We start from the raw sequence: 19150 nt of genomic DNA, 5'->3' as shown, positions 1-19150 counted from the left end.
GCCGACACTAAAGTCCTTCATCGAACTAAACTGCCAAGCATACAAACTCTGCTTCAATCAGCACAATTTCAATGGGCTGGCCATATTGTTCAAGTGCAAAATGTACACTTGCCAAAAAAGATTATCTTATGGAGAATTCACACAGGGCAATTGTTCACACGGTGGTCAGAAGAAATTCTCAAGTTCTCTCTTAAGAACTTTGGAATTGATTTGCATTAGGGGAGACATTGGCACAGGATTGCTCAGCATGGTTTGCCCACATCAGAGAAGGTTCTGTGCTCTATGAGCAAAGCAATTGAAACCACTCAAAGGAAATGCAATATGCACAAAATTGGAGTATCCACCCCAAATATTCACAGGGAGTATTTTTGCCTGACCTGTGTAGAGCATTCTGAGCTGGTATTGGTCTGATCAGCCACAGTTGGACACGTAGAAACTTGACTCTAGCATAGTGATGTCATTTTGGTCCTCTTCATCAACTAAGGACAACCAAAAAATCATTTCTTTTGATGTTTCATTATCCCCATCCCATTCTTCAAATGTTTTATCTCCCAAAAATGTGTCCCACATTCTTTCTGTCTTATTGATGTCAAAGAAAGTGGAACAATAAAATAAAGAGAGGAAAAAAGCATGCTAAAATTTGCATTCTGAATTCATAAGTTCTCTCTGGAGGTGGGTAAAATTTTTCATCACAGGAAATGTGGAATTGTCTTAGGCCATTCTCTTAATCAGAGTACCTAAACTTTTCACAGATTTACAATATTGCTATTATGTGCAAAGTTCTCTTGGCTCTGCTGGTTTCATTTTGAATAAGTTTATAAGTCTTCTCAGGTTTGTTCAGAGACTATCCAGTTCCTGCTTTCTTATAGCATAGTAGTATTCCATCAAAATTATATATCACAACTTATTCAGTCATTCCTCAATTGATGGGCGTCCTCTGGATTTCCAATTCTTTGCCACCACTAAAGGAACTGCTATAAATGATTTTAAACAAATAGGCTGTTTTTCCTTTTGTTAGATCTCTTTGCGATACAGATCTAATAGTATGATTGCTGGGCCTAAGGGTATGCACACTTTTATAGCCCTTCGACATAGTTCTAAATTGTTCTCCAAAATGTTTGGATCAGTTAACAACTTTATTAATAGTGCATCAATGTCCCATTTTTCCACCCTCCAACATTTGTCATTTTCATTTTCTGTCATATAAAGCAGTTTGATAGCTTTGAATTGGTATCTCAGGTTATTTTAATTTTCATTTCTCTAATCAGTAAGTTTTTAATGCATTTTTGTGTGGCTATTGATAGTTATGATTACTTCTGAAAACTGCTTGTTCATATCCTTTGACCATTTATCAACAGGTTAAATGCCCTTATTCTTTTTTTTTATACATTTGACTCAGTTGCCAGTACATTTAAGAAATGAAACTATCCTCAAAATATTTGCTATAAATCCCTCCCTCCAGTTTTCTATAACTCTTACAATTTTGATTGCAATAGTTTTATTTAAGTGAAAGCTATTCCATATCAGGTGATGAAAATTATCCATTTACATCCTGTGATGCTCTCTGTTTCTGACAGAATATTTTTCCACGCTTTCCTAATTTACTTATATAATCCTTTATGTACAACACATTTATGTATTTTTAATTTATCTTGCAAAAAAGCGTAATATGTTGGCCTATGCTTAGTTTCTGCCAAACAACTTTCCAATTTTTCCAACAACTTTTATGATATGGTGAGTTCTTGCTCCACAAACTTGGATCTTTAGGTTTATCAACTACTAGGTTACTGTGATAATTTACTATGATCTATTGTGTACCTCATCTATTCCATTAATCCATACTCTATTTCTTATCCAGTACCAGCTTGTTTTGGTGATTACTGCTTTGTAAGATAGTTTGAAACCTGGTACTGGTTAGTTGCATTCCTTCATTTTCTTATTGATTCTCTTGATTTTTTTTTCTGTTCTTGCAGATGAATTTTGTTATTATTTTTCTAAATCTATAAAACAATTGTTTGGTAATTTCATTGGTATGGCACTGAATAAGTAAATTAACTTAGAAGAATTGTAATACATATTATATTAGTTTGGCCTTCCCATAAGCAATGAATATTTCTCTAATTGTTTAGATCTGACTTTATTTGTGTGAAATGTATTATATAATCACTGGGTTTGTTTTAGCAGGTATATTTCCAGGTACTTCCTATTGTGTGCAATTATTTTAAATGGAATTTATCTTCCTATGTCTTGCTTCTAAACTTTGTTGGTAATTTATGGAAGAAATACTGATGATTTATGTGGGTATATTTTATATCCTAAATCTTTTTTATTTTTTGACTACTTTTTTTGGTTACTTCTCAATTTTTGTGAAGGTGCCATGTATAACTGAGGCAAAGGCATACTGCTTTCTATTCCCATTCAGTTTTCTCCTGTGATATGTCATATATAACATGACTAAGATATTATTCATCCCGTTGACTTCTTTATTATTTATTTTGTGGTTAGATTTATCCAGCTCTGATAAGGAAATGTTGAAGTCTACTACTAGTATAGTTCTATGTCTGCTTCCTCATTTAACTATTCCTTTACGAATATGAATGCTATGCTATTTGATGCATATATGTTTAATATTGACATTACTTCACTATCTATGGTACCTTTTTACAAGATGTAAGTTCCCTGTTTATACCTTTTAGTTAGGTCTGTTTTTGGTTATGCTTTGCCTGAGAATATAATTGTTACCCCTGCCTTTTTTTTTTTACTTCAGCTCATGCATAATAGATTCTGCTCCACCCCCTTATTTCAAAACTGGATGTGTTTATCTGTTTCAGGTACGTTTCTTGTAAACAATACTGTTGGCTGCTGATTTTTAATCCGTTCTGCTCTCTGCTTCCATTTTATGGGTAAGTTCATCTCATTCACATTAATGATTATGGTTATTAAGTGTGCACTTTCCCCCATTCTGTTTTCTTCTGCTTACTCTGTCTCTCTCTCTGTCTCTGTCTCTGCTTGTCTCTGTCTCTGTCTGTCTCTCTGTCTCTCTGCCTCTCTGTCTCTCTCTGTCTCTCTGTCTCTGTCTCTGTCTCTGTCTCTGTCTCTGTCTCTCTCTCTCTCTGTCTCTCTCTCTCTCTCTCTCTCTCTCTCTCTCTCTCTCTCTCTCTCTCTCTCTCTCTCTCTCTCTCTCTGTCTCTCTCCTCTTCTTTCTTTCTCTCTCATCCCTCCCTCTTCTCAGGTACCTTCACCAATGTCTTTTTCTTTTTTGTCCTCTTTTTTTAAAAAAAAGACCTTTCTTTTATCCCTCTTCTTTTCTTAATTTCCTGCTGGGTAATACATATATATGTGTATATATATACATATATATGTATGTATATACATCTATATTATAATTGAGTCTAAATACATACATATACACATACATACATACATATAAAAATCCATGTGTATATGCCCCCTTTGAATCCATTTAGGTATAATTGAGGTTCAACTGTTATGCACACATCCCCAAATTTTCTCCCCTATAATCTTTATTAAAACCTCTTATATGAAAGATATTTTCCCATTTTTCTTCTTCCTTTCTCATTCTCCCAGAACATCCCTCTTTCTTACCTAATTTTTTCTATATTTCGTTCCAACATAATTCATTTCTTCCCATACAGTTTTTCTATGTAAAATCCTTCCAGCTATGCTGATAATGTTCTTATGAATCATAATTATCATCTTTCCCATTAAGAAAGATAAACAATTCAACTATATTGAGTACCTTATGAATTCCCTTTACTTTTTATGATTCTCTTGAATCTTGTATTTCAGTCAAATTTTCTGATCGCCTTTTGTCTTTCCAGCAGGAATAGTTGAAAATCCTCTAGTTCATTAAATGTTCATTTTTCCTTTCAAAGATTAAAATCAATTTTTCTGGGTAGTTTGTTCTAGGTCCTCATCCTATCATTGGTAGTTCATCCCCAGGGACTCTGCGTCAGCCTTCTCCTCTATGCCAAATATTTTTCTTTCCAAAATGCTACATTGTCTTCAGGTGAAACAGTGTCTCACTCTGACATTTTGTTGGTTCTGTCACTACAGAATTCGATTAGTGGCATTATTTTAAAGTTGCTTGAAGGCAAACATTGGGAGAGCTCAGCTGAGTGCTTTGTCTATTCCAGATTTTGTTTAACTTCTGGAAGTACCTAGAGAATCTTTAAATTGTGAAAAGCAATTAAAAAATACTTTCTGGTCCAGGCAATGAAAAAAAAGTGAAACCTGCAGTACAAGAGACTATGTAGAAATGCACTTTATGAGTTTTGTGCATCTACATAGATGAATATCTATGCATCTACATATATTTATATGAAGCCAATTTGCGTTTTTTTAAGGATCTATACCAATAACTGACAACCTATATGACTATCTTCTCAATTCTATACAATCTTTATGAAGGTGATCTTGATACATATTAAAGGTATCCTTGTTGAAAATATGTGCATGGAGTAGATAGACACTCATAAACACTGATTTATAGCAGAACACATTTTCAGTCACAACTTTTTTGAAAGGCATAGATCATACAAAATTTTATTATGTTTGGTGTATGTTGAATATTTTCAAAAAGCATTTGACTGGCTACAAGAAAAATCGGCCCTACTATTTTTCCTCCCATAACAGCTTCCATGAGCATTAGTTAAGATGATAAAATATGCCTTAATAAATGAAAACAGAAAAATGAATTTGTTCAGTGAATATCATCGACCTTCAAGGAGATTGTTTCATGGAGAGTCCAAATTAGAGGAGGATAGTTAGGTCTTTAAGATGTCGCTGTCTAGGGATGACATTGTACTTATTTCTGGAAGACATAGGATACTTATGAACCTCTTTAAACAGATCCACATTCACTCAAAAGGCATCGGATTAAATGTCTACATAGGCATAAACAAATAAATAAAGTATGTTCTTTGTTTATGCTACAATACATAATGTGGTGAACAATTCATTGAGTTAGTGTCTATATGTACACACATACATATCCATATGTATATGTGTGTGTATATAGATATAGATATAGATGTGTGTGTTTGTGTGTAATCCTGGATACATTGCAGATGGACACTGAATCGCATTCAGAATTGAATAAGAGGAAAGTATAGTATGAACTACACAGGGATGGTAATTATTCTGATAAATTCACTCTTCTACTTGCCATAAAAATCTATGCTTTAACAAAAATCTTATCATAATTACATTACATATCTGTATTTCATAGAACACCGTAAACACTGAAGAATCAAAATTATAAGTTGATCCAAAGGGTGGTGGTGAGTATAAATAGCCTGCAAGCAATAATGGCTTTCATGAAAAGAATGGCATAAAATATATCATCCAGGAAGTGTGTGATCCTATTTGGGAATCAGGCGATAATGTAGTGAGGAGATGACACATGGATATCTTATACATTCCAATGGTATCTATCAGATTTTTAAAAACCTAGAAGGAGGTATCCTATATTTTGAATAGATTCTTTATGGAGGATTTTTGGAAAGACATGGACAGAAACTGTGTGGGATAAGAATTGACAAATGGGTCATGAGCTGTCTCATTTAACAAAGAATTCCCATTACTAAGAGCACTAATCATTTGGCTTATTTTAAGTAATGAAAAGAAAGAAAACCAGTTGAGGGTAACATCAAGGGGATAATACACCAATAACAAAACAGCCTTGGAAAATCGCAGCATGTCACTTACTAAGTTTTTATGCAAATGAGTATTTAGCAAGATTCTCACAAAACACAATTTGATAGATAGTATATTATTTTAATCAAAACTACAAGGCATCAGCAATTATTATATTTTATTTATACGGTTTCTTCATTCATCTGAAGCACAGAAAACATTGTCCAGTTGATTTTCAGCTATGGATCAGAGAGCATGTATAAGATTTATAATCGATGAAAGATATTTATTAATGGGGAGTGAAACTATCATGCATCTCCCATAAGGGAGGATACAACTGGTTACATTTTTCTAAATAGACTGAAAATGGAATGTTGAAACCTATTTCTTCTTATACCCATGGCTGACTTCAAAGACAATTGTGATTTTAAACATTACAGAGAAAATCAAACTGAGACTAACTTTATCATAGTTTGAAAATAAATTGTGAGAAATAAAATTATTTCAAATATTTCTTTAAAGATTGGTTACTCAAAATAACCTATTTAATATAAATGAGTATGTTCTTTATTAAAAAGAAATCCTTCCTCTCTTCCCCCACCACAGAATAATTGGTACACCTAGCACACCACTTCTTAAATTTAATTTTCATTTAAATTAAATTTCATTTATATTTAACTTTATGCATATTTAAAAAATCAAAAATGGTGTTTTCCTAACCCAGTTTCCCCTACACTCACACATACTATTAGTGATCAAAAAGATTAGTTCTGCCAGAACATACATTTCCAATTGGCATGCTAAAACCAGTAGGACTTGGAGAGAGAAGTCTTTGTCAATCTCCCATTCTTTCCCCTTCTTGTATCATTTCTTTCCTGTCCTCTGTGAATTAGAGATAAATGGTTGCCCTTTCTCAAAGCACCTCTAACTCTATAAGGAGTTAGCAGCAGAAGCCTGGAAATTTTATTTCTTTGGAAAGGGTATGTCTGTCCTCCAAAGTATAGCCTTCTGAGACTCTGCAAATTGTGTTGCAAAGACAGCCAGCCTATACCATACATTTCTTAGAGCCAGACTTGAGCCATCAACATGATTTATCATAACAAAAGAATTCTCCTTTGACTTTCTCTCTCACAGTAAACATCTTTTGATAAAAAAGGACAGGTATTGAAAATAAAATAAAATAAAAAAGAGCAAAAACAACAAAAAAATCCAATATCATGTAGAAAAAAAAAATCACACTTTAATTCATTCAAAGACCAAATTGGGGTATATGTGAAAGGAATGTTCTCTTCCCAAAGATCCAGGGACTGAAAAAAATGATTCAGATTTTATTTGATGTTACCTTCTTATTTCAGTAATAACAAAGTTTTACATGAAACAGGTCCTTTTGTTACATTTTATTTTCCAGAGTGTATTGAATTTTGGAACAATAAATTAGGTCTAAAAAAGTAAAACCTTTGTAGTTAGTAAGGTAGGCCGATTTTCAAGGAAAGATATTGAATGAAAAGTCTGAAAAATATTTCACCATATGAATTTTTTCATTATCAAGTACAGGGACTTACCTAGTTTGAAAAATGGAAAAATAATGTTTAAAAGGACATTCAATTTACAGTGTTTTGTAAAAAATGTAGTCACTCAATACATCAGTGAATATCCATTTATTAAAAACTTACCATGTACCAAAAACTGATTTTAGTGATGGAAATTAAAAAAAAAATGAAACAGTTCCTGTCCTTGAGAAGCTTATGTTCTATAGTGCCAGACAAGTATCTGAGAAGATATATATGTTTAAAGACATTCTCAAGTTACAAGGAAAGCTATTTTTCACCTTCCATGTTAAACACACTGAATTTTACAGATTTTCTTTAGAAATAGATAGCTGGAGAATAACTACTTCAATTTCTGGGCAGGATAAAACAAAACAAAATCTATTCATTCTTCATATAGTAACACAAGCAGATAATCCAAAAAAATATTGATTTTTTTCCTTTGAAAAGCATTTTTTCTATTTCTGATGGGAATATCTAGTATTATGGAAACTTATATTTCACCTGATAAAATAAGCAGTTCTACTCAGCACTACACGGGCCGCCAAAGTAGTCTCTTTTCTTAATCTTTCCTGCCTTTTCGTAAATCATAGATAGTTAATTCAGTATCTTGGATCTTTGAATAAATATTTCTGTGGACAGAGAAAAGTCATCCATGGCTACCTACATGAGATTCTGGGAGAGGTACTCTGTAAGGAAATGTGGTTTCCTCTCTTTAGAGAGAAGAATTCAGGAAAGAAATACTGTCAGTGGGATATGTGTTTGTGAGAAGATGTTGAACTGAGGAATTAATGACCTAGATGTTGGATAAGTAAGAGTAAGAAAACAAAGTAGTGGCTGAGATAGAGAAAAGATGTGGGGTCAGGCTAGTATTATTGTTCTTTTCCTTGATGGTGGCTTTTTTGTTGTTGGTTTATTTAGTATTTTAATTTCCCCCACCTAAGAGAAAAAACAATTCAAACATTTATTTTGAAACTTTGTTTCAAATTCTCTCCTTTTCCCCTATCCCACTGAGAAAGCAATATGTTATACATATGTAGTCATACAAAACATTTGCAGAATAGTCATGTTGTAAAAGAAAACAGAGAAAAATAAAATCTTAAGAAAAATAAACTAAAAAAAAACCAAAACAGTAGGCTTCAATCTGTATTCAAATATCATCAGTTCATTCTCTCTGAATAGACAGCATTTTTCATCATAAATACTTCAGAGTTGTTTTGGAACTTTATATTGCTGAGAGTACCTATGTCATTTATAACTGATCTTACTACAATGTTGCTGTTATGTGTACACAGTACATTTTGCTTTGCATCAGACCACGGAAATTTTTCCAGGTTTTTCTGAGAGCATCCTGCTCATCATTTCTTATAGTACAATAGTATTCCATTGTAATTGCATACCACAACTTGTTCAACCACTTCCCAAGTTATGGACATCCCCTCAATTTATAAGTCTTCACCACCAGAAAAGAACTGCAAGAAATATTTTTGTACATAGAAGTCCTTTTCCTTCTTTTTGTTTATTAATTAATATATTTATTTTTAGTTTTCAACATTCGTTTCCACAACATTTTGAGTTGCAAATTTTCTCCCATCTCTCCCCTCATCACACCCTGAGGTGTCACACATACTGATTACTCCTTCTCCCAGTCTAATGTCCCTTCTATCCCCCCTTTTACCCTCTTCCCCTTTATTATCTTACAGGGCAAGATACATTTCTACATCTATATCCCATTGCCTGTACATCTTATTTCACAGTTGCTTGTAAAAACAATTTGTGACATTTGCTTTTAAACTTTGAGTTCCAAATGATCACTCTTTTTCTCTTCCCACCCACCACTATTGAGAAGACAAGCAATTCAAAATAGGTTATACATGTGTGTTTATGCAAAATACTCCCATAATGGTCATGTTGCAAAAGACTATTTCCCTCATCTTTTCCACCCCGCACTTACTCTAGTCTCTCCTTTGACCTGTCTCTCTACCAAAGTGATTGCTTCTGATTACACTGTTCCCCAATCTGATATCCCTTTTACTATTCCCCCCTCCCTTTCTTATTCCCTTCCCCCTGTCTTCCTGTAGGGTAATATAAATTTCCATACCCAATTAACTCTGTATTTTGCTCTCTCCTGAAGCCAAATCTGATGAAAGGAAGGCTCGCTTATTCCCTCTCTTCTTCCTCTCTACTGTAAAAACTCTTTCTCACCTCTTCTATGTGAGATGATTTACTACATTCTACATCTCCCTTTCTCTTGCTCCTAGTATTTTCCTTTCAACACTTAATTTCCTTTTATAGATATCACCCCTTCATAATCTGCTCACCCTGTGCCCTTTCTCCCTCGCTGTATGCATGTGTATGTATATGTGTTTGTGTATATGTGTATGCATGAATATATATATGCATATATGTATATGTGTGGATAAATATGCTTTTGTGTATAAATATATATGAGTGCCTGACTGTATACATATGTGTGTTTATATACATATGCATATATACACATATGTGCATATGTACACATATGCATATACACATACAAAACACACATAGATATATAGATACTCATACACACATATATTATACATATATATACTTGAACACACACATATATATCTGTGTGTATATATATGTGTATATATACATGTGTGTGTGTATACACACACACACATATACATGTGCATACATACATCTATCAGGTCCATGCTTCTGCTCTGCCATCTTGGCCACCCTCCAACCTTTTCATGTAGAAGTTGCAATGTCCTGTGTTTCCGTGATATTAAAATTGTTTGTTTCTGGCTGTTTGCAGTATTTTCTATTTGATCCAATAATTTTTAAATTTGGCTATAATATTCCTAGGTGTTTTCAATCTGGGATCTCTTTCAGGAGGTGGTCAGAGGATTTCTTCAATGACTATTTTACCTTCTGGTGCTTGAGCCTTTTCTTTGATGATTTCCTGAAAGATACTGTCCAAGGTATCATAGGTGCAGGGTGTCTTGGATGGCTGACGGGAAAGGTCTGTCACACTGGACATGAAGTGGAGTCCTGCTCAGCCTTGGCTGCACGGGGCTAGGAGGAGAAAGATAAAAGCAGGCTTCAGGGATGGAATCCCTGGCAGCTGCAGGGGTTCACAGATTCCTTAACACATAGCTGCAAAAGGTCAGTGAGACGACTTTTTCAACCAGAGAAAGAAGGGAACAGGGTCTTCCCTAGCAGCAGCCCCAAGCAGCAGTGGCAGCAGCAACAGCAGTGGGCTGGGGTGGGAGGTGACTGCGGTGGCCACTGCAGCAGCCAGGGTCCATTGTTGGAGTAGCTCAGCTGAAAGCCCCCGGGGAATCTGAGCTGAGCCCCGAACATGGTCCTGGGGTGTGGAGGAGCTGGAGGTCCTTGAGGAGTAAACTCCTCTTCCTTGATTTTACCACCTTGAAGGAACTGAGAACTGACAGATATCAAGAGTATATTCTACTCTTAACAAAGGACACAAAAGTCAAGTAACTGGTTGGGAAAACACCCAAGAAAGGGAAAAACAATAAGACAATAAAAAGTTAATTTTTTAGCGAACAGGTATTCTTTCCCATTCTTTTGAATGAGGAAGAACAATGTTAACCATTAGAGAAAGACAGAAAGGTAAAGGCTTCTGCGTCCCAAACCTCCAAAATAAATATGCAATGGTCTCAGGATATGGAAGATATTTTGGATATTTTGAAAATCAAGTAAGAGAGGTGGAAGAAAAATAAGAGCAATCCAAGAAAATCTTGAAAAGTAAGCAGCTTGATAACGAGACCCCAAAAAATCCTGAAGAAAATAACACTTTTAAAAATAGGCTAACTCAATTGGCAAAAGAGGTCCTAAAAACAAATAAGGAGAAGAATGCTTTAAAAAGCAGAATTAGACAAATGGAAAACAAGATTCAAAAGTTCACTGAAGAAAATAGCTCTTTAAAAATTTTAATGTAACAGATAGGTGCTAATGACTTTATGAGAAATCAAAAAATTACACGACAAAACCAAAAGAATGAAAAAGTGGAAGATAATGGAAAAACAACTGACCTGGAAAACAGACCCAGGAAAGACAATTTAAAAATTATGGGACAACCTCAAAACCATGATAAAAAAAAGAACTCAGACATCTCTTTCATGAAATTATCAAGGAAAACTGCCCTGATATTCTAGAACCAGAGGTCAAAATAATATTGAAAGAGCCCAGTGATCACCTCCTGACAAAGATTCAAGAAGAGAAACTCCTAATAGTATTGTAGCCACGTTCCAGAGTTCCCAGGTCAAGGAGAAACTATTGAAAGCAGCTAGAAAGAAACAATTCGAGCATTGTGGAAATATAATCAGGATAACACAAGATGTAGCACCCTCTACATTAAGGGACTGAAGAGCTTGGAATATGATATTCTACAAGTCAAAGGAATTGGGATTAAAACCAAGAATCACCTACTCAGCAAAACTGAATGTAATACTTCAGGGGGAAAAATGGCCATTCACTGAAATAAAGGACTTTCAAGCATTCTTCATGAAAACAACAGAGCTGAAAATATAATTTGACTTTCAGTCACAAGAATCAAGAGAAGTATGAAAAGGTAAAGAGGAAAGAGAAATCACAAAGAGCTTACTAAAATTGAACTGTTTATATTCCCACATGGAATGATAATATTTGTAACTCTTGAAATTTTTCTCAGTATCTGGGTAGTTGGAGGGATTATACACACACACACACACACACACACAGACACACACACACACACACGAGCATAAGGTGAGTTGAATAGGAAGGGATCATATCTAAAAAGACAAAATTAACGGGTGAGAGAGGAATATATTGGGAAGTGAAAGGGAGAAATGGAATCGGGCAAATTATCTCTCATAGAAGAGGCAAGAAAAAGCTGGTCCAATGGAGGCGGAAAGGGAGGAGATCAGAGGGAAAAAGTGAAGCTTACTCCCACCACATTTGACTCAGGGAAGGAATAACATGCACATTCAGACTGGTATGAATATCTATCTTATTCTACAGGAAAGTAGGGGAGAAGAGGATAAGCAGGGTGGTGGAGATGATGGAAGGGAGGACAAATGTGAAAAGGGAGCAATTAGAAGCAAACACTTTTGGGGAGGGAAACGGTCAAAAGAGAGAACAGAAGAAATGGGGGCAGGATAGGAGGGAAGGAAATATAGTTGCTCTAACACAACGTGACTATTATGGAAGTCATTTGCAAAAATACACATATATAGCCTATATTGAATTGCTTGCCTTAGTGGGAATGGGTTGGGAGGAAGGGAGGACCAGAAGTTGGACCTCAAAATTTTAGGAACAAATGTTGAGAATTGTTTTTGTATACAACTGGGAAATAAGAAATACAGGTAATGGGGTATAGAAATTTATCTTGCCCTACAAGATAAGAGAGAAGATGGGGATAAGGGAAGGGAGGGGTGTTAGAAGGGAGGTCACATTGATGGAAGGGGAAATCAGAATGCAAGACGTTTTGGGATGAGGGGAGGGGAGAGAAAGGGAGAAAATTTGTAACTCAAAATATTGTGGAAATAATGAATGTTGAAAAGTTAAAATAAATAAATATAAATAAATAATTGAATTGACTATTTCTCCTGGCTCGGTTTTCCAGATAAGTTGTTTTCTCAATGAATTATTTTATGTCATCTTTTTTTTTTTTACATTCTTTCATTTATGTTTATCTCATTCTTGATATTTCCTAAAGTCATTAGCTTCCAATTGCCCAATTCTAAATTTTAATGAATTGTTTTCTTCTATTAGATTTTGTATCCCTTTTTTCTATTTGACTAATTCTACTTTTTATGGACTTGTTTTCCTCAATGTAATATTTTTTTTTCTTTCCATTTGGCCAATTGTATTTTTTAAGGTCTTGTTTCCTACCATCAATATTTGTCCTTTTTCCAAGTTATTGATTCTCTCATACCTCTTATTCGTTTTCCCAATTTTTCTTCTACCTCTCTTATTTGACTTTGAAAAGCCTTCTTGAATTATTCTAAGTGGTTTCAGGTGTGGGTATATTGAAAGTGTTGTCCTCTTCTGAGTTTGTGTCTTCACCTTTCTTGTCTCTAAAATAAGAATCTATGGTCTTTTTTTTTTCACTTTTTCCTCGTGGTGTTTGCCCATTTCTTGGCTTTTAAAGTTGAGCTCTCCTGTTGGAGCACAGGGGCATAGATAAAAACTTTTCATGCTTGGAGTCCAGGACCTGACTTTGTGTGCTGAGGCCTCCAGTGCTGGCAACTGGGGGCCGTAGGGTTCTGGCAGTTTACCTGGTGCTGAGCTGAGGTCAGCAATACTGGAGCTCTTGGCGTGGGGGTGGGGAATCTGGCCCTGGTTGATACTTGCTCACTCAAACTTTTCACTTGAAGGTTCAGCTGCTGAAATATATCTGTCAGCCTGCAACTGTGCCTCCTGGAGTTGTGTTTCCTGGAGTTGTGCTGAAGAAGCAGGAGATTTGACTGCTAGAGAATGCCAGAATGCAAGATGGTTTCCAAGATGGTGTCTACAAGTTCCTCTTATCATATTGAGATGGTTGGTGGTCCTGATGTTGGCGTTTGCCTGTTTCACCATTCTGGGAGATCAGGATCTTCCCCTGATTGCTGAGGTGGGATTTGCTACTGGCTTGCTGGGACACCTTCTGTCCTGTTCCACTCCCCTTCCTCTATAGTGAGAAGGGCCTTTCCTGTTAGTCCCTCCCTTCCTGGGCTACAAGATTGCTCTACCTCATCTTTTTTTCTACCTCAGCTATTTCAGGGTTATTCCTGGGGCTATATATTCTGGGCTTTCAAAGGCCAGTAAGGTAGGGTGAGAGCAACTTACTTCTTACTCCACTAACTTCTGTTTTATTGTTTCTTGACTTCTCATAAAGTCATTTATTTTCATTTGCTTCACTCTAGTTTTTAAGGAATTATTTTCTTCAGTGTACTTTTGGACTTCCTTTTCCATTTGGTCAGTTCTGCTATTGTAAGGCATTTTTCTCCTCATTGACTTTTTGGACTTCTTTTCCCATTTGGCCTAGTCTGTTTTTTAAGTTGTTATTTTCTATAGCATTGTGTGTGTGTGTGTGTGTGTGTGTGTGTGTGTGTGTGCCCTTTACCAAACTATTGGTTCTTTTCTCATGATTTTTTTGCATCACTCTCATTCCTCTTCCCAATTTTGCCTCTGCCTCTCTGACTTGATTTTCAAAATCCTTTTTTAAGCTCTTCCATGGTCTGAAACCAATACATATAATTTCTTGGAGGCTTAGTGTATAGAAGTTTTGACTTTGTTGACTTCTTCTGAGTGTGTTTTCATCTTTCTTGTCACCATAATAATTTTCAAGGGTCAAAATTTTTTTATCATTTGCTCATTTTCCTAGCATGTTAGTTGACTTTTAACTCTTTGCAAAAGTAGGGCTCTGTTTCCAGGGTGGAGGTCACACTGTACCAAACTTCAGTGGGTTTATGCAGCTGCTTTCAGGGACACTTCTAGAGATCTGTAAGTTTTCTGTTGTTCTAAGTTGAGGTGTTTGCTATTTTCCTGGCCTGTGCTCTGGTTTGCAAGTGACCACAAGTAATCTTTTCTTCCCTGTAGCTGTGAAGAGGGTCCCCTCTCCAGTGTGACCACAATATCTGTTATGTCTGTTCTGCTTCTTGCCATGGGACTGTCACTCAAGACTAAGACCCAGATCCAAGTGTGAGCAGAGAAACAGAATCCTGCCTCAGTGCTAGTGAACAAACAAAGGAAACAAACAGCAACAAAAAATCCTAAAATCTTTTCCTGACCCCCTTAAAGTCTCAGAACTAATAACATTGGAAGCTGCCACTACTGCTACTGCTGCTGATTCAGTCTTTCCAAAGGCCTGCTCCTGGTTTGCTGGGGCCAGAGTTTTGCTCTGCATCCAGACTGGACTGAGCTCCACTCTCACACAGATTCCACAAATCTTCGCTACTTACCTTCTAAGCTGTCTTGGGCTCAACATTTGTTTCACTCTGTCTTTTTTGTGGGTTCAGCTTCTCAAGAATTTTTAGAGACATTTTAAAGGTATCTGGAAGGATTTGGGGAGAGCTCTGGTGAGTCACTGACTTTACTCTTCCATCCTGGCTCCACCGAGCTTTACTGGTTTTTGAGACTACTTGTCTATTACCTTTCTCATAGTTTTCACTCACTCACTGGATTAAAGAGTGGGGACTAGAAAATGGGAATTCACCTAAAAACTTTTACCTCATGAACTTCAACTCAGAAACATTCACCTAAAGAGTAATAGACAACTGAGTGGGGGAATGCTGAAAGACACCCTGCTGTTTCCAGAAGTCAAACCTAACAGTTGACTGGCCATTATCCTGGCTGAGGCTACGACCAAGTTGGAGAAAACACAATTCTGCTGAGTAGATTACAGTAGGGATCAAGAATATTATTTCAAATGTCATGACTGGGGCTTAGGGGAAAAACAAATTAGAATGACCTGAGGTCTAAGACAGCCACAGCTCAGGATTAAAACTCAATAATTATAATATTAAGCAGCTAAAAAATAAAAAAAAATGCAAATTAAAAATAAAAATCAATAAGCAAAGGAAAAAGAACCCAACCACTCATAGTTGCTTTGATGTAAAAGAAGATCTGGGTTCATCTTCAGGATGAAAATGATTTTTTAAAAAGCCATTCAAAATATATTTAACATGACTACACAAACTTAAACTATATCAGATTGCTTGCTATCTTGGGGAGTGAGGAAGAAAGGGAGGGAGGGAGAAAAATTTGGAAGCCAAAATCTTACAGAAATGAATGTTCAAAAGTATCTTTACCTATAATTAGAAAAAATAGTATTAAATAGGAAGAACTTAAAAAAGGAAATCCTACCCTAAAGAGCAACATCACCCTGTCAAAACTCCTAAATAAATCTAGGAAGAATTTAAAAAGGAATTCAAAATCAAATGAGAGAAAAAGTAGAAAAATTAGAAAATTAATAAAAACAATTCAATCAAATTATGAAAAGAAAGGTAACTAATTAGAAAAAGACACAAAATTATGAGGAAGAAAATAAAAATGAATTAAAAATCAAATTAGAGAGAATGAGGAAAAATAGAAAAAAATAATCCATAAAAATTATGAAAAGAAAGGCAATGAAATAGAAAAGGATGTAAAAATTTTAAAGAATAGCTCCTTAAAAATTGAATTGGGGAAGCGGAATTGAATGATGTTATGAGACACCAAAATATAATAAAAGAAGAAAAATAGAAGAAAATATGAACTGATCTAAAGAACAGATTGAGGAGAGACAATATAATAATTTGTGACTACCTGAAAAGTTTTATCAAGCAAAGAATCTGGATAAAGTATTTGAAGAAATTATTTAGAAAATTGCCCTGAAGTTTCAGAACAAGAAGGTAAAGTAAAAATAAAAAGAATTCACTGATTACCACCTAAAAGTGATCCAAGAAAGAAAATTTACAGGATTGTCACAGCCAAATTTCAAAATTCCAAGGTTAAAGCAAAAATATTGTAAGCAACAACAACAAAAAAAGACAAATTTATTTACTAAGGAAATTCAATCAGTATTTCATGAGACCAAGCAGTTTCTACACTAAAAGACCACAGTTATTGAAATATATATTATATTTTGAAGATCAGCTAGAGCAAGGACTTCAGTGTCTTGTACCTTATCCTGCCAGGTGATCCTCAGAATCTTCCTAAGACAGTTCAAATGGAAGTGATTCAGTTTCCTGGCATGGCACTGATAGACTGTCCATGTTTCACAAGCACATAACAATGAGGTCAGCACAATGGCTCTATAGATCTCCCAAATCTTTCCTCAGAGACTCCCAAACACTGAGCTAGTTCTGGCAATGCGTGCATCAACCTCATTGTCAATGTGTCTGTCCCTGAAAAGTACACTATAAAGGTAGGTGAATGTATCCATAGCATTCTAAATTTCTCCATTTTTTTGTAACCAAGTTCTATATATGAATGTTGTGGTGGTGGCTGATGTAGCACCTATGTTGTTTTTGGTTCTAATTATTAAGCCAAAATTAGCACAGGCAGCAGAGAATTGATACATATTTTGTTGCATCTCAGCTTCAGAGGCTGCATTGAGTGCACAATCATCTGCAAACAGAAAATCATGCACCAACACTCCCTCCACTTCGGTCTTGACTTGTAACCTCTTCAAATTGAAGAACTTACCATCAGTGTGGTGGTTGAACTTGATGCCGTGTTCATCCTCATTGAAAGTATTTGTCAACATGGCTGAAAATACCATGCTAAAAAGCATGGGAGCAAGCATACAGCCCTGTTTCATTCCATTGGTGACTGAGAAGGCCTGAGAGCTTTGTCCATTATTCAGAACCCAGGCAAACGTGTCATCATGAAATTGACGTACAATACCAATGAATTTCTCCAAGCAACCAAATTTTGACATAATTTTTCCAAAAGCCCTCACTATAAACAGTTTCAATGGCCTTGGTCAGATCTGCAGATGTGATGTACAAACCTTTGTTCTGCTCTTGGCATTTCTCTTCAGAGAGTGCAACTCTAACGGACTGGTCACGTTGTGTGAATGCCAAATGTACGCTTGCCAAAAAGATTATTTTGTGGAGAATTTGGATTGGACAGACGATCACATGGTGGCCAGAAGAAACAATCAAAGGACACTGTCAAGGTCTTTCTCAAAAACTTTGGATTTGATTGTGAAACACGGGAGACACTGACCCAGGACCACTCAAGATGACGTGCCCACATAAGAAAAGGTGCTGTCCTTTTTGAGCAAAGCAGAATTGAGACAGCGCAAATTAAAAGCAGGATGCTCAAATTTGGGATATCCACCCCAAATATTAACACGGACTATCTGTGCCCAACGTGTGGTAGAGCATTCTGAGCTTATATTCGTCTAATCAGCCACAGCTGGATACACTGAAATTTCACTTTACAATGGTGATGTCATCTTGATCCTCTTTGAAGTCTAAGGACAACAACCAACCGTATTTTGAAAAGCAGAGGAGCTGGGATTAAATCCAAGAATAACTTATGAAGCAAAGGTAAGTATAGCTCTGAATGAGAAAAAAACTGGACATTTGTTGAAAATGAAAACCTTTCAGATATTTGTAAAAATATGACCAGAACTCAAAAGAAATTTTGATATGAAAGATCCTGAAGAAATCTAAAGAAATTATTAAAGACTAATTATAAGGCCCTGATAAATGTTAAGCTGTTTAATCGTGACATATGAAAATGTTATTGTATTCTTAAAACTGTTATCATTACTAAGGTGTTGAAAGTAAGGTTGCAACTGAGTTGTGTGATGCAGTAATTCTAAAAAAAAAAAATTGCGTAAGAAAATTATTTTCTCCTGAAAATTATATGTGAAAGGAAGAATTTATAGAGAAGAAATAGAGATTATGTGTGGAGGGCTGGTAATGGAGACTTACTCTCATCTGACTTGAGGAAACAATGTGTACACCTAAAAAGTTCTGGAAGTGTTCTGAAATTCTAGAGGTGAAAAAACTGAGAAGTAGTGTTGGGGAGGAATTTTAAAAGGGTGTATAGAGTAAAATGAGGAAGATATGGGGAGAAAATAAAAGATGGAATTTTAGGGGGGTGAAAAAAATAAGTTAATAGAAACAAGGTAAAAAGAAAATGAGGAAGAAAATAGTGAGTAAAAATAAGATAGAGGGAAATTTACAAATAATAATTAGAACTTTGTCAAATACATAAGAATACAGATCATTCATTCTCCAACTGATAAATGATCAAAGGATATGAACAGGCAGTTTTCCAATGAAGAAATAAAAACAATTTTTAGTCATATGAATGCTCCAAATCATTATTGATTAGAGAAATTCAGATTCAAACAACCTTGAGATATCACTTTACACCTGCCAGATTGGCTAAAATGATAGAAAGTGACAAATGTTGGAGAGGAAGTGGAAAAATTGAGACACTAATGTATTGTTTGTAGAAATGTA

At 35.4% G+C, this 19150-nt stretch overlaps 1 pseudogene; it reads right to left on the bottom strand.

The window, feature by feature from the left end:
• Positions 1-10236, bottom strand: part of LOC140532185 (glucose-6-phosphate 1-dehydrogenase-like) — a 172931-nt pseudogene extending 162695 nt beyond the window's left edge.
• Positions 10237-19150: the final 8914 nt, after the last annotated feature.

Source organism: Notamacropus eugenii, chromosome 3 (genome assembly GCF_028372415.1).
Source record: "Notamacropus eugenii isolate mMacEug1 chromosome 3, mMacEug1.pri_v2, whole genome shotgun sequence".
NCBI classification, from domain to species: domain Eukaryota; kingdom Metazoa; phylum Chordata; class Mammalia; order Diprotodontia; family Macropodidae; genus Notamacropus; species Notamacropus eugenii.
Note: the sequence above shows the minus strand (reverse complement) of the source record. Positions and strands in the feature narration are given on the sequence as shown.